Raw genomic sequence first — 16,987 nt, 5'->3', positions numbered from 1 at the left:
GTGTCCACAGAGGTGGGAAATAGGTTATACAAGTCAAGGAAATTGTTTGGTGTCAATATCCCAATTTTGAAAGCTCTTCACAATGAAGACAAAGTTTTCATATGTGCCATTACAGCTTCTAACAGCTTTAAAGAGCAAGGTGGTGCTTTCTGGCATATGGGGATGACAGCCAACCTTTAAGTGATTCACCTGTCACTCATGTCAATCAATAAAGATCTCACAACTAAAAGCATGCTGCATAGCAAATGGACAGGAAGGTGATCAATACATGGCAAAGCACCATTAGCAAATTATTAACAAGCTTGCCTCCTAACTGTTCACATCTATTTTCAATCCAAGAATGTAATTAGCTGTTCAAAATGGCTAATAAAAACTGCCACACATTTGTCTATAATTAGTTTTCACAGGCTTATTTTGGAACCCTGTGGATGAATCCATAGTTTGCAGCTGATTCGTATACAACTCCACAATAGTGATTTTATTTTGAATTGTTCAGAATATTATTGAAAAACAACCAAAAAATAGGTATAGGGAAAGTCAACTGAAAACCCGATCAAGTTATATATCCCGTATTAATCCAAATGAACGCCGCATTCAAAACCAAATGAACTGGGTAAAATCGTTTCCATTTTGGTTTCGTTTTATGTTTAGAGCCGTGAAAAGAATCAGACTAAGAAAAGAAGGATTTCAATATCTGGCACTAATATAGAGGCAAAGAAAATCCAGAATGCCTTAGATGGGATGACTGTATTAGTATTAAATACACTCAAAAAAGGAGGATTCCCTACACCTCTAATTTAGACCTCAGAGTATAAAGAGTAACATACTGCCATATTTTAGTACCAACAGGATACATTGTTGGCAAGCTTTTCTCTCTGATCATTACCTACAACACTCTTGTTTAACTCTAAATTGTTGTAAACAAAAAACTTTAATTATGCTAGATTTATAGGTGTTTTTAGGACATAGACATTTGGTTCTAGATTTATTTTGTATGCTTTATGCTACTCGTTTGTGACCTGATCAGTATGGTTTCCCTGTTTCCTTGTGCTTTCCCAACACCTGTTGTCTCTAATGCTTATGCTGGAAGCTCATTAAGGGATACACAGCCTTAGCTAAAAGGAGTCCTGATGTGGAGTTACTGGAATCACTGGGTGACACCATAATATAAATAATAAATAGTTACAAACCAGCTTATAGTGAAAACAATAGGAAGACTATCATAAACCTCAGCTGGAACTAGATCAGGCTCTTCAAAACCCAGATCAAGCTCTTAAAAATATCTTGCCCGTTTTTATATTGGCTAATTAACTGTCTTCATTTAAACACTCTTTAACCTGCCTGAGAGGTCCCAGAACAGAACTGTTCGCCTGCATGGTTTTTGGACCTGGAATTGTAAACTCTTAAAGAAAGAGGTGCACAGATTTGTTTCTTTTTGTTTTCACTTTTGTTTTTTTAATTGCCTATTAAATTCCATGTTCACTACAAGAAAAAAATTATAATACATTTCATTTCAGCTGGATTGTGCTTGTATTTTCATGACTGCACAAAAAATCCCCTGTGCATTCATCTGAATGAAATAAATGCAGCTGTATTTTTTTGATCTACAAAGTAAACGTGCTTATATAGGAATATAAATTAAACACACGCACACATATATATTCCTACATAAGGTGTCTGGTATGGGTGTTGTATGCAGCACGCATGTGCATATGTGCATGTATGCATAATTTCTGGAGATCTTCTCTCTTCCAAGTAAAAAGTTAATTTAAAAAATGGGTACTGCTTAGAACTTTTGTTATTTTAAAACTCATTTACCAAGCACTCAAAGGCACTTTTTCATTTTAAGGCTAAAACCACTTCAGTTCTAAAAACTTTTCAATGGAAGCATTTTCAGAACCGAGGGCTAAAAAGCCTTTAGGAAGAAGAAAAAATAAAAAATGGTGAGAGAGAATACTTTTTATTTAAGATACCATAACAACAGCCAAATGGACTTCTGGAAATTGTTGTGTCACCTTTAGCCTGAGACTAAGCATGAGAAATATATTTCAGTGCAATCAATAATTTTCTCAAAATTATTTAGTATAAAAATAAATATTTTTAATGGAAATTTCTAAGCCGTAACTATTCTGTACTCATGTAAACGGCACCCAAATTGTAACGATATAATACATTACTTGATGGAACACATAACTAAAGTGTAAATTCAACCAAATGAATATTTTATATCAAGTATTTCCCAAAGGGAGTAATATTTTTTTGCTGAGCTTTTTTCACTCCAGTGGGAGTGAAACTTGAGCCCGAACTTCCTAGAGAAAGGAAAGAGAAATTTCTGTTCTCACAATGCTCATTAGTTCATCTGCCTGGTTCCCTACACTGTATTGTCATTAGTATTAGACCTCATTAGTATTAATGTCCTCAAGCATGTAGAACTCACAGGAATCATCAAAAAGTGAAAACCTGTTCAGGATATAGTTGACATGCTGTTACAGTCTGTTTCTTGCTGAGGCTATAGTAATTTCTCTTCTTCACTTGCAGGAGAGGAGAAAGGATTTATAAAGAGCTCGAGTAAGTCTCACATTTTTATCTATAGAATGATTTTTTTCTAAATATCAACACAAACTACTAGCCAACTGGTCTACAACACTGTAGCAAGTTTAATACATACAGTGCTGGAATAGTCTGTACCCAAGTTTAATCCTTAACTATATTTTGACGATGTGCATAGCAATGGACTGAGAACAAGGCTAAGAGTCAGGAGACTAGGTTTCCACTCCTTGCTCTACCTAGTTGAAACCTGATTTCTGTGAAAACAAAACTACCAGTAATAATGTTTTTCACAATTTTGTAAAATCTTATATTCTGAGGAAGAAAAGTACTTTGTTAAGTTCTGTTTGGAGGTGAGAGTTGCTTTTAATAATTTTGGTACTTGTTTTTTCAAGGAATAGATAGGGTATTATAATTGAAAAAACAGCATACTAAATTGGAGCAAGAATAAAAAGAATCCTGGAACAGTCCTGTCGGAAGGGACTTAAGCAATTATCTAGTCCAAGCCCCTGCTCAAGGCAGGACCATCCCCATTTAAACTAGCCCAGACAAGTGACTAATGCTCACATATAACTACCAGACACTACATCCAAACAACAAAATACCCTACCTAGCCACATGTAAAGCAGGGGGCTGAGAGTACTATCACTTTCTTGCCACTGCAAGGACAGGAAACACTTGTTAAAATACACTGTAAGAGGACTATTTGTTCTAAAAACTCTCAGTAGCATTCTAGATTAAATACCTCAGAGTTCTTGCAGTGAGGTTAATAAGTCAGGGGTGTCAAACTCATTTGGCTCGGCTGGCTGGATGAGGGGCGCAGGGCTGGTCTGTAGGCCACATCAGACCCACCCACTGCTGGATCTAGGCTGCAGGGCTAGTCTGATATAGGTGTTGTATGCAGCATGCACCAGCTCCGAGCCCATGGGCTGCTCCAGTCCTACATGAAGCCCACAGTGCACAGGGACGTTCCGGGGTGCATATTACACATGATGCATGATGCTGGTGCAGGGCAGGCACTGCACTTGCCATCAGCACCAGACGAGGCCTATGCACTGGATCTGGCACAGGTGCCCTATCTGTGGGCCCAATCTAGACCACCCCCAAATCTAGTACGCGGCGGTGGTCCTGCATGGGCATCACATGCAGTACACACCCCAAACCAGTCCTACAGCATGTGCAGCCTGCAAGTAGCACACAGGGCCAGTTTCAGGGCTGCTGCATTGTGGCAGGCAGCACCACGGGCTGGACGATCCAGTTCCATGGGCCAAATTCAAGCCTCGGACCATACTTTTGACACCACTGATACAAGCAATAGTACAACAGAACTAACTTCTAGTCATTAAACAGAATGATTATTCATAGGGATTTCCCAAAAGTTATTCTCTCAGTTACTTATTAACAGTTTAAAATAATAGCAACAATATTGATTTACAAAAAGATGAACATTATACAATCCATGATTCCATACAGATAGGACCAACAATTATTCTTACCAGTTAGGTTCCAAAGCAGGGTTGTAATCCATAGACCTCCCTTGTGCATGTGGCCTGGCTGCTTCCCCTGCTGCCAAAGGCAGGTGCCCCCATGCTTACACCACACACGTGAAATCTCCCCACTGTCACTCATTGGCAGCAGACTAACCAGGTGCACTGCACCAAGGCTTTGCCATGCCATATGACGCTGCTGCTCAGGGCAGGCACAGGAAGCCAAAGCTGGAAGGGAAGTTTGGAGCCCCTTGCTGCTGCTACAGCTAGAGCAATAGTGGGAGCTGGGGCCACCTGGGAGTCCAGGAGCCACAGATTAACCCCTCATGGGCCACCAGTTGGACAGCCCTCCTCTAAAGTGTCACCTGCCCTGCCTTCTAACTTCATACTAACACAGCCAGCTAGCTCTCTCCCTTTACCAGTTATAACATACTATGGTTGCATTGTAATATTGTTTGGACACATGGCTCATGGGTTAAAGTCAGGGGTCCCCAAGCAAGTGCTCCCCTGGGGAAATCCATGAAACCAGTCACTGTTAACCAACTGAAAAAATGTTTAAAACTTTGCTGGAGTATTCATTGTCAGTTCATCTGCCAACACTAATCAATACAGTATTAAGATATCGCACGTGTGTTTTATTGCTCCGTTTTTATACATCTGTACAACTTAGAGCAATTAATCTTCATTAACCTTCCAACCACAGATTTCAAGTCCTTATCTATAGACTGTTGGACCATCTGATACAAGCCTCTTTCTCTGCCTTAGTGACCTAATACTGCTCCACAGATCTTGGATCCAATATCACTTTTCTTCTCAGTAGTGTAGAAGTGTTAAATCAGCCTTGTAAAAAGCCATATAGATTATTACTTCTTTCTAGCACATTCTAATCATTTGAACATTAATATTATGCCCACCAAAATAACTGTAAAACTTCTGGGCACAGATCAAGCCTTTGGTGTTTCTGATTATATTTTACATCATACTTTATGCCCTGTTATTTTCACTTCATTAAAAAAATATCAATGCCCCAGATGTAGCAGCTGATCAACTGAAAGATCAGTTTGGAAACTCAAACCATAATGTCTACAGTCCTTTCAATTCAGAGAAGGTTCCAGTGCATACATGTGTTATTTTTTCTTTAAGGAAAAAAATGATCATATACTTTTTTTCAAATTATTAGCACTTATCAGTGGTTCACAACCATTCTAGACTCAAGGCACCCCTTGCCAAATTTGAGGAGCAGCTCAGAAAATGCCAGCCCTTAGTTTTCACTCCTCCGCCCCGACTATGGAAAAGTAACAGAGCAGTTTGCCTCTTGCAAAGAACTCAAAAAGACCCCAGGAGGCCAGAATGTTTTTAACACTATGGATTCCTGAATGTGAAGTCTCTGAGTTTATTTTGTGAATCATGTTTGCATGCCAAATATTGCCAGAGGCACCTTTTGAAAGGATCTCAAGGCACCACACCGTGCCACCGCAGCCTGGTTGAAAATCATGGGGGCATGTGGGGGGGGGTGTATCACATATATACGCAGGGGTGGATAGGGAGGGAAAGAGGGGTTGCACTGGTGCACTTGCACCCCCCTTTGATTCCTGCTGCACCCAAACTTTAAAACCAACTGCCTGTCTGATAGTGGCAGCAGCATTTCTAGTCAGGCAGTCCTAACAGGCACCTGACTTCCTGGCTCCTTGTAATGTACCTGATCCCTTCTATACTCTTCATTCCACAGGTGTTAAGAACCCTCCCCTCTTTTTAATGGCCCTGATGTTCCACCAATCAAGCTAGCCTTTGTTTGCTGCTCTTGGTCATGAAGTTTCTGTTCAACAGCCCTGCAGACAAGTTTATAATTCATTCCAATGAAGTTCGGTTGGTTTTTGTTTCAAACTTAAACAGCATCATACAGCCTCAGGCCCCTGGTGGATTAATAAAGATTCTAGTTTCTGTTTAACTAGAGAAAAATATGTCTCATTTTGTGTGTGATGATGCACTCACTGGGGGCACCCCACTTTAAAAATTCTAGAACAGTGGTTTTCACCCTTTTTTCCCCCATTTGTGACCTTCTAACAAATTTTGAACGGAGATGCAGACCCTTCGGAATGGTAAGTGTGTGCATGTACATCCTTTTGGTTGATTACAGACATCTTTTGTGGACTCCCTAGACATAGTCTGCTACCCCCCCTACACAGGGCTCCACGGACCACAGGTTGAAAACTACTGCTCTAGACCCACCTGTGTGTGTGTGTAAAAATGTGTATGTATATGCATGTGTATGCATGTATACATACATGTGTATACATGCATGTCTAGATATGTGAGCATGTGTATATTTGTAAAGGGGGAGTCACAATTTTGCCTTTTATTACTACAAGTAAGAGAAACCTAGAGTACACTAAAAATTAATCAGGCTACAACTATACCAAATATAAAAATAAAACAAGAGAAACAGATAATGGAACTGTGCGTGTAGACATGTGTCTATATAAGCGTGTGTATACAGACGTGTACGTATGTGCATGTATGTATATATGTGCATCTAAATGTGTATATTTACACATGTTTATGTACATGTATGTATACACACGTGACATGTGCATGTGTGTATACATGTGCATGGAGATATGTATATATACACATGTGTGTATACACCCACACATGCAAGTGTGTATGTGCATAGGCACAAAAGTGTGTCCATATATAGGTGTGTATACATACATTACTCTCTATCCTTGTAGGTTTTTAAGACCTGGATAGACAAAGCCTTGGCTGGGATGCTCTTAGCTGGGGCTGGTCCTGCTTCGAGCAGCGGGTAGGTCTAGATCTGAGTTTCTCAACCCATGGATTTGTGACCTAAAAGTGGGTTGCAAGAATATATGAAAGGTTCACAAACAAACTTTAAAAACAGATTCTCCTTTAAAGGAGAAAAACATTGGAAACTGGGGCTTTTCTCTCACAGGCTGACAGTTCCAGCCTGCGAAGGGCTACTTGTGCCCCCTATGCCCCACGCACTGGGCGAAGGAACAGCAGGTCAGTAATGAAGGGCACTGGGTCGGGATCGGCTATGGATGTTTACAACTAGATCCTGGTACAAAAGAGGTAGAGCACCAGTGGACTAAACACCCTCTTGAGGGTCCTGCCCACCTTCCTTTTCTATGCTAGTAACCATATCTGCATGCAGGTGCTACTGCTGCTCTATCAATAGCTGAACACAAGAGATCACTCTTTAAAACACCCATGTCCTAATACAGCTATACAGACAGTCCTCTACTTAAGACGTTTTGAGTTGCAAAAGAATGGCACTTAAAATGTTTATAAATTGACACCTTTTTGACTTTCTGATGTTAGTTTCAACTTTACGACACTTGATCCGATGCCACACCACACCAGTAAACAAGTTTGCTGTGTTGCCCATCTCCCTGGAGAACATCTGTCCAGACTTCCTGGGGCACTTTCTTTAAGAAAACAGACAAGACTCCAGAAAAACCTGCAGCCAAGACTCCTGAGAAGACTCCAGCCAAGAGCATTTCAAAAAGTCCAACCAAAAGCCCTTCAAAAAGTCCGGCAAAGTCACCTCAAAGAAGTCCTTCCAAATCAATATGATTGCTATTTACAATATAAATACATTACTCATCTATAATGGATCGAGTACAAAATTCCGCGTTACTTTTGGTGAAAATAGGGTATCAGGCCTTGGTTCAGGAAGCAATTCCCCCATGAACGCTGCGTGCGCCAGGAGGCTGGAGGGGGCACAGCGGCTGCCTGCAGACAGGGGCAATGGTGTCAGTGGCGGGGAGGAGCACCTGCAGATACCACTGGCAGCGCTGGCAGCAGCCAGCAGCAATCGGGAACAGCCTGCAGATGCCACTGGTGGTGTTGGCAGCAAGGGGGGAGGGTGGCGAGCCTGGATTCCCCACAAGTGCTGCCGGCAGTGTCAGTGGCACTTTTTGCAGAAGGTGCATCGCCATGCTGGGGGGGGGGTGCGCATGCACCTGCGTGCCCCATGCTTACGCGTTGCCAACATATAACATTGTTCCCACGGGAAAAATCAGTCCCGAGTTAAGCCGTTTGATTGAAGACGCAGCTTTTGGGAACAAACCATGCCCTAAATCCGAGGACCGCCTGCAATTAAGCGCCCGGGCGTCGTGACCATCCTGGTCACTCTGACGGAAGCCAGGATAGAAGCACAACTGGGCACCTGTCACAACAACTGCCCTTCACAAGGAACAACAGCGACACCGACAAGTCCTGACAGAGACCCCGGCCCCGGGCAGGTGCGGGCGGAGCGCGGGGAACCCGGAAGGCCGCGCCCTCCGCCCTCCGCGGGGCCGGTGCCTGCCTCCCGCGTGCAGGCGCGGGACTGGGGCTGGGGCTGCCACACGCACGCACGCACACACGCTTGCACACGCCGCGGCGGGGGGCCGCCCCGACGGCGGGACAGACAGACACAGACAGCACCGTACCGCGGCCGCCGGGCTCCTGCAGCATCCAGCGGCGCGGCCCCGCCACGGCCGGGCTGCGCGCGGGGGGCTCCCGGCGCCGCCGCTGCCCAGGTAGCAGCGGCAGGAGCAGCAGCAGCAGCGCCCGGGCCGCGGCTTCCTGCTCCCGCGGCTGCAGCGCGTCCGCCCGCCCGCGGCCGTGGGCGGGTGTCACGGGAGGGTGGGGCCGCCGCCCGCTCCCAACCAGGAAGCGGCAGCCGCGCGCGGGCGGCGGGGGGAAGGGGGGCACAGTTGGAGACCCCGGGACCCGACCGAGTCGGGGGGGGGAGGGTTGCTAGAGCTGAGGGATTGCAGCCCCTCCCCTCCCCACAGGGGACTTCCCGCCTATCCCGCAAGCAGGTGAGAGGCACCGCCCCGCACTGTTTTGCAGCCCGCAAATGGCTTGCCAGGCGGGCACCAAGTCGTTTTGCGCCCCAGACACCTGATTCTTGCCCGCGCGGGGTAACAGACCCGGCAGGAGGGTCCCGTTACACTTCCAGCCTTTGTGCGTGCGGGGAAGAAGTTGGAAATCTGAACTGGGAACGTTTAAATGCCAGGAAGACCATACCATACCATCTCCACCCCCCCCGGGTCTCTCGCTTTCTCTCTCTCTCTCTCTCTCTCTCTCTGTCTAGGTTGGCGGTCCTGAGTCCTGTCTGTCCTCTTCACATGTGTTTCTACTGGTTGGGGCAAATGAGGGTCCTTATGAATTGCAGCTGTGAAAAAAAAGCAAGGTGACACTCCTTTGGCTGTGGTTGTTTGGGCTTTTTATGTTTTGTTTTTTTCCTGCTTTGGGTGTCTTTTTCCTGCCTCATTTTGTCCTTAGCAGATGGAGGCTTAGGGCAGCTGACCAGCCCACCAGGTCCATCGTTTTTAGTGGCGCACATGCACAGATCACTAGCAATCTTGTTTAACTGAACAAGTACTAATGCTTCTGTGAAAATACATCTTATCACTGTGGTCCTGCTGAAGAACTAGGTCAACTCTTTCTCCTTTACCAATTACATGACTTCTATCACACGCACACACACACACACACACACACGTTTAGGTAGGGGAGAAGGAGTTTTATAAAGCTTTCTGGATTGGACTGAACCCCATCCGCTCAGTGATGAGATATTTGCTTGTGCAGTTCCACTGAAGCCAAGACTACGTGTTATGAGTGAATAATAGGAGTAAAGGGAGTCACAATTTTGTCTTTTATTACTACAAGTAAAAGGAACCTTGAGTATGCTAAAAAATAATCAGACTACCACTACGTTAAAAATTAATCCAACTACAACCAAATATAAAGATAAAACAGAGAACTAGACAATAGAGCTGTGAGGAAGTGGGGGAGGAATTTAAAAATGGAAAGTGTCATAAGCATTAATAGTTCAAAATCCTGGGCATTTTATATTTAGATCACACATGGTGCATGCACGCATGCACTTTACTGTGGATTTGACTACTTAGTTCCACAGTAAAGCACCACAGTATACGTGTGTGCCGGTATTGGCACAGTAAACTAATTAACTCTGCTGTAGGATAATACTATCCCTGACAATACTGTACGATGGCAGTGTACTTTACTATGCTGAAACACACATAGACAGTGACAGCAGGTATAAATTGCTCCCTCTCAGGGTCAGCCCAGCCAGCCAGGGAGGGGCCTGCTTCACCCCAGCTCAAATTGCTGCTGTCCTGGGAGCATGTGTAGACACTGTGCCCAAGAGCAGTTCGCTCTGGCTTGAAGTGCTCCAGAGTTTATTGGTCACATTAATTGCATGTGTAGATGCACCCGAAGAATACTACTTTGACTAAAGGGAAAAAAACTCAACACTAGATTCCTGTTCCAACGTTATGAGTGTATAAAAAAATGTTGATAAAGGGTTTGGCAGGCCACAATCTTGCAAAAACTTATGTATGTGTTTACTTTTTTATGGTAGTGTTACTGTGATATTGTAGTCATGTGTCCAGGACAAATATGAGAAGTAAAGTTTTTTGTGGATGATATCTTTATTGGACAAACTAAGGATATAGTTGGGAGGGATATAAACAGGTTTTTGGGTACCAAGTGCCCTTCCTCAGGGTGCTAAGGAAAAAGCAGATACAGAAAAAGCAGATACAATCGGTCCAATAAAAGATATCACCCACAACAATTCTTTCCTCTTTACCACTTTATACTTTTTACAACAAACAAACATTGTTTATCAACTTTAAAAAGTAACAGTATACTGAATGTTCGTTTTGGATGCTCATCTCCACTCGCCACAGGTTTCTAGACTCACAAACAAAAAAGTTGTGTAAGTGGGCTTAAGTAAAACTGGATCCAAATATCAGCAACCTGCCGCCTCAGAAATTACAATATTCAAAAACAGCCCACAGGAAATAAAATCTGGTCCCAATTCTGCAAATTTTCATGCTTCTGTGTAGTTTTGTGCATGAGTAGACTCACTGAACTTGGTGAGGTCACTTGTAGGATAAGTTGTAGAAGAACATGCATATTTGCTGTATCAGGGCCTCAGGAGCAAAAACATGTAATGAGTTCCATATGCCTAGGAATGAGAAGTCAGAATGATGCTACAAACCAACTTGCATGTAAGAGAGATTTATTTTGTTGAAGGTGATTATTATCACTCTGAGTTTTAAAACCATGCCACATTCAGTAACAACACCAACAACACTCTTATGTAACACTCTCTTGCACTTTATAGCCTAGATACATTTCGCTTTCTTTCAGTGTTTTTCATTTTTTTTATGACTGATTTAAAAAAATGTTTAGGACCTCATTCTTGAATGACTAAATAGGTAGTTCCCTTAGCATCCCAGAATTAGTCCCCTGAGGAAAGCATCTCAGCTGAGTGTTTGCAGCACTGAGTCCACATATTGTAATAAGGCCTCTTACAGTCTTATCACACAATAATATATAATAACCATTATATTGTCAGAACCATATTTAACTATTATGATAATATATAATTATTTTAACAAACAATATTGCCAATCCTCCAAGGTCTCCATCTAAAAAGAATGCACCCATGTTCAGCAGCCATCTCTGTTCTGTGTTTGGTTGGTCTGCAAAGCAAGATTCATTTCCTCATTTATTTCCTCTCATTGTATGTAAAAGGGTATCAAAAATAGCATTAAGCCTTTCAAATACTATTTGTTCCCTAAGCTTAGTATCCTTAATTAACTGTATAGTAAAGACACTCCAACCCAGTACAAAGTGTTCCATTGTGCAAATCTGAGAAAGGAGAGATTGAAATGGAAAGAGAGTGGCATGTGCAAATAAAGTAAAATGTACTAAAATTGAAAGTGTAATAACAATACTAAGAAAGAGTTGACCTGGTTCTTCAGCAGGACCATAGTAATAAGATTTATTTGGCAAATAATAACTCAGATATATGTCTCATCATGATTAATTACGTATCATAAAACCTCAAAGAATGATTAAATTAAAACTCACAGAGATGCTACTGATTATAAACCAAAAAATAGTTTCCCATCTTAAAGTAACTGGGGGGGGGGAGATTTGATGACTATCACTCAGTGAATGTCTGTCAGTGAAAAATCAAGGACATAAAGCTGTACTTATAAAGAAAACCACATAGGCCAAATTTGATTTCATGTAAGTTTTGCCCAATTTTATTGACAATGGCAACACTTCTGTTTCACATGGTTATGTATAAAGATATTGACCATTGTTCAGTTGTAGTGCTACAAAATGGCTTGGCACTTTGTAGCACTGCAAAAATGCACAGATATTCCAAGCCACTGGCTGGAGAGCTATTAAGGCCAGCTCTCCAGCAAGGGGTTGATAAACCGCTCTTTTGCTCTCCCTGGCCCCTAGGTAGCCTAACTGTTGACAGCCTGTCCACTTCTGTGCTTAGAAAGGTGGTGAGCTGTGCATGATCTGCATTTCCAGACACCCCACCACCACCCTATAGTGATGGCAGGGGCAGTAAAGAACTGCTGTCTTCACCTCTGCCACCACAATAGTACAGCTGCCAGCACCCCTGCTCTTGCAATGGTGACAGGAATGCCCTAATCCCCACCCTTCCTCTATCACCTTCCACGGGAGTAAGCAGACAGCAGGAGGAGGATATAGGATTAAGGTAAAGGGAATTCCTGTTGCTGCGTGAAGAGTGATGCAGCTCTATCTGAGACTATTCATAGTTTCATCGTTTCTATGGTCGGAAGGGACCTGAGTAGATCATCTAGTCCATCCCCCTGCCATGGCAAGAAAGGGTACTGGGGTCAAACGACCCCAGCGAAGTATACATCTAGCCTCCTCTTAAAGACCCCCAGGGTAGGAGCCAGCACCACTTCTCTTGGAAGTTGGTTCCAGACCCTAGCCGCCCTGACCATGAAGTAGCGCCTCCTGATATCTAGCCTAAATCTACCCTCTGCCAGCTTGTGACCGTTATTCCTGGTCACTCCTGGCAGTGCTCAGGGGAACAGGGACTTCCCCAGTGCCTGCTGTTCCCCCCTGACTAGTTTGTAACAGGCCACTAGATCCCCCCTCAGCCTTCTCTTTTGGAGGCTGAACAGGTTCAGGTCCCATAGCCTCTCCTCAAAGGCCCTGCTCTGCTGCCCCCTGATCACGCGAGTGGCCCTCCTCTGAACCCTCTCCATGTTGTCCACATCCCTCTTGAAGTGCAGCGTCCAGAACTGGATGCAGTACTCCAGCTGCAGCCTGACCAGTGCCTCGTAGAGCGGGGGGATCACTTCCCTGGACCTGCTTGATATGCATCTGTGGATGCGTGACAAGGTACAGTTGGGCTTCCTGACTGCATCCCCACGCTGCCGGCCCATGTTCATCTTGGAGTCAGTGATGACTCCAAGATCCTTTTCTGGCTCTGTACTGACGAGAAGGAGTTCCCCATCTTGTAGGTATGGTGCCGGTTGTTCTTTCCCAGGTGATCACTTTGCACTTGTCGGTGTTGAATCCCATCCTATTCTCATCTACCCACCCTTGTAACCTGTCTAGATCTGATTGCAGCCTATTCCTACCTTCTAGCATGCCCACATCCCCCCACATCTTAGTGTCATCAGCAAATTTGAACAAATTTTACCCCCTCATCCAAGTCAATTGATGAAGATGTTGAACAGTGCGGGCCCGAGGACTGAGCCCTGCAAAACCCTACTGCCCACATCCCTCCAGGTCGAAAATGACCCATCCACCACCACTCTCTGGGTGTGGACCTCCAGCCAGTTGGCGACCCAATTGACTGTGTGGGTGTTGACACCACAGTCCCCCAGTTTCTTAATGAGAACAGGGTGAGAGACAGTGTCGAAGGCCTTCCGAAAGTCCAAGAAGACTATGTCCACTGCTACCCCTGCATCTAATGATTTGGTGATCTGATCATAGAAGGCCACCAGGTTGGTCTGACAGGACCTGCCTCTAACGAACACGTGTTGGTTGCCCCTAAGCATGATCTCCCCTGCTGGCCTGTCATGGATATGCGCCAGAATAATTTTCTCAAAAAGCTTGCCCAGGATCGAGGTAAGACTAACTGGCCTATAGCTTCCTGGGTCCTCCTTCTTCTCCTTTTTGAAGATGGGAACCACGTTGGCCCTCTTCCAGTCCTCTGGCACCACACCAGAGCACCGCAAGTGCTCGTAAAGCTGTGCCAGGGGTCCTGCAATGACCTCAGCCAATTCCCTTAGTACTGGAGGGTGGAGATCATCTGGACCAGCTGACTGGAATACATCCAGTCCCTCCAGAAGCTCCCTAACTAGTTCCTCACTAACCCTTGGCCTAGGTGTGCCTCCCCTGGGACCTGAGGAGGGCCCAGCGGGTGGCGGGGGGGTGACTGTTCTGGTCCCTGCTTAGGAAAATGGAGGCAAAGAATGGAGGCACTATTCAGGCAGTGGTTGGAAGTATGTGGGGGGTGGGGAAGAGAGAGGATTCAGGCTGTGAAGTGCCACCCTGCTTGGGTTCTGTCAAGTGATTTGTGGACCCCAGGAAGGATCTACAGCTGTATGGTCAACAGAGTCCCAGCAGGCTCCCTGATAGCTTGCCACTGGGCAGACTATCAGGGACCTAAAAGCTTTCCCTTCGTCCTCCCTTGGATGAGAGGATGGAGAGCAGAGGACTGTGGGATGCTGCAAGTTCGAGGGACCCCTGTATTGGTATGTGTAACTGTACAGGTGATGAAATTTGGAAAGGTGGCACTGCCAAGTTCTCCCCTGAAAGTGTATTTCTAGTTCAGCATCTTTGTAGCCCTACAAACAGCCTGAATGCTTGCTTGCTTTTTGTAGTCATACAAGGGCACTTTTAGTGCTAAAAGTATAAGGTCCATCTGTAGCCTGAGTTTAGAAGCAGACCATAGGCAGACATAGTTCTTTGGGTGAATCTGATATGTTTTATTAGACCAACTTAAATAGTTGGGAAAAATTTTTTTAGAAAACTTTCAGGTTTAAAAACTCTTTGTCAGGCTGATGAAGTCTCTGCAATTGGTGTTTGCTCTTTGTGGATGGAATGAATAGTAAAGAAGCCAGAGGCTGAGATGGTATGCTACAACCTACACCCCTGAAACAGGCCTTAGATTAATTGATTGTAGAGGTGGAAGGGACCTCAGAAGATCCTCGGACCCAGCCCCCCTGCACCAAGCAGGAAAGACAACTGGGGTCAAGTGATCCCAGCAAGGTGCCCATCCAGTCTCCTCTTGAAGATTTCCAGGGTAGGTGATTGTACCATCTCTGGAGGGAGCTTATTCCAGTCTGATGCCCTAGTTGTGAAATAGTTTTTCCTAATATTGAGCCTGAAACGGTCTTCCAGGAGTTTGTGACCACTGCTCCTAGTTTTCCCCAAGGGTGCCCTGGTGAACAGTAGTTCACTGAGCCCTTGATGTACGCCTCTGATATAGCAGTAAGCTGCTACAAAGTCCCTTCTTAGCCTTCTTTTTCAGGCTGAAAAAGATCCCTCAGCCCTTCTTTGTATGGCTTGCTGTGTAAGTCTCTAATCATACAGCTGGCCCTTCTCTGGATTCTCTCAAGCTTTACCACATCCTTGTTAACATGTGATGCCCAGAACTGAATGTAGTACTCCAGCTGCTGTCTCACCAATGCTGAGTAGAGTGGGAGAATCACTCTTTGGTTTTGCTGGAGACACATCAATTGATGCATGCCAGGGTATTGGCCCTGCTGGTTATAGTGTTGCACTGCCAGCTCATGTTCATGCTGTGGTCTATTATTATCCCAAGGTCCTTTTCATTTGTAGTGCTGGTCAGGTTGGCATGGCCAAGCCTGTAGGTGTGCAGGGGATTGTTTGTCCCCAGATGGAGCACTTTACATTTCTTTATGTTGAACTTCATTTGGTTCTGGTCCAGCCAACTTGCAACCCTGTCTAGGTCCATCTGTATCTACAGCCTATCTTCAAATGACTATGTTACCCCATAACTTGGTATCATCCACAAACTTGGCCAGTGAGCACTTCATCCCCACATCAAATCATTGATGAAGATGTTAAATAGCACTAGACTAAGTACCAACACCAGTGGGACACCACTGGCAACTTCTCACCAAGATGACACATATCTGTTCACTACAACTCTCTGGGTCCTCCCCCACAGCCAGTTTCCTGCCTACCTGACAGTCTCACAATTAAGCCCACAGTTAACAGTTTACCTTTTGGATACAATAAGCCAAATCTAGAAAGGAGACAACGCCTAGTTATCAAGTTTCCAAAAGTGAATGTATTTAGAAAAGTATTAGGTATTAATGAATACCAATTAATGATAGACCTTAACTGTAGTTTATCCATATGGCAAAGATCTTAGTTTGTTCAAAGTTTCCTAACTGGGTGCTGCATTTCCTGAATGTTCCTTATGTATATTTCCATCATTGCTGTTGCCACCATGATGCTACATAATACCATTCAAAATAGCACTAGATAAAGAATATTTTATAGTCAAATGAAACTCTACTTCAGTGAAGGTTTGCCTGATTAATGAGTTCAGATGTGGGTAGGTTTGCAAAAGTGCTGAGCACCTACAGTTTTTACTGATGATGGCAGGTGCTCTGTGTTTTGAAATCAGGCCATTCATTTAGGTACCTAAATAAAGATTCAAAGTACTGCAGTATTTTTTTTTTTATTTTTACAGTGGGATTTAAGAATGGAGTAGCTGCCCATGTTTTATGACTTAACTCTGTTTTATCATGTCTTTGTTTTTGTCTTTCTTGCAGCACTAAAGGAAAACACAGACAATTCATACCTAGTATTTACTTTTCTAAATACATTCACTTTTGGAAACTTGATAACAGGGCATTAAGTCTCCTTTCTAGATTTGGCATATTGCATCCAAAAGGTAAAGTGTTTTCTGCTCAAGTGTGTGTGTGTCAGACAGGAATATACCTCAAGAGATCCTATTTATTTCCTGTCTTGGATATTCCTATAAAAACAGTTGGTGACTCTCTGTTATTATATTATTTTAGGTGAAATCACTGATGGAAAATATCTGTTCCTTGCTACACAATAATGCTGACATTGTAAGC

General features: G+C 44.0%; 1 protein-coding gene across 4 annotated transcripts in view; it reads right to left on the bottom strand.

The window, feature by feature from the left end:
- MBP (myelin basic protein) overlaps positions 1-8,746 on the bottom strand; it is a 189,997-nt gene extending 181,251 nt beyond the window's left edge. The window contains exon 1 of one of the 4 annotated variants that reach the window (XM_090039550.1): positions 8,492-8,746. The gene's annotated coding sequence lies outside the window, so the exon portion shown is untranslated. The remainder of the gene's footprint in view (positions 1-8,491) is intronic. The other 3 variants (XM_090039546.1, XM_090039551.1, XM_090039549.1) reach the window with 3 other exon arrangements.
- Between the last annotated feature and the right edge of the window lie 8,241 nt (positions 8,747-16,987).

The sequence above is a fragment of the Crocodylus siamensis genome, chromosome 3 (genome assembly GCF_052110815.1).
Source record: "Crocodylus siamensis isolate JL-2025a chromosome 3, ASM5211081v1, whole genome shotgun sequence".
Classification (NCBI taxonomy): Eukaryota; Metazoa; Chordata; order Crocodylia; family Crocodylidae; genus Crocodylus; species Crocodylus siamensis.
This window is presented reverse-complemented; position numbering and strand designations above follow the sequence as displayed.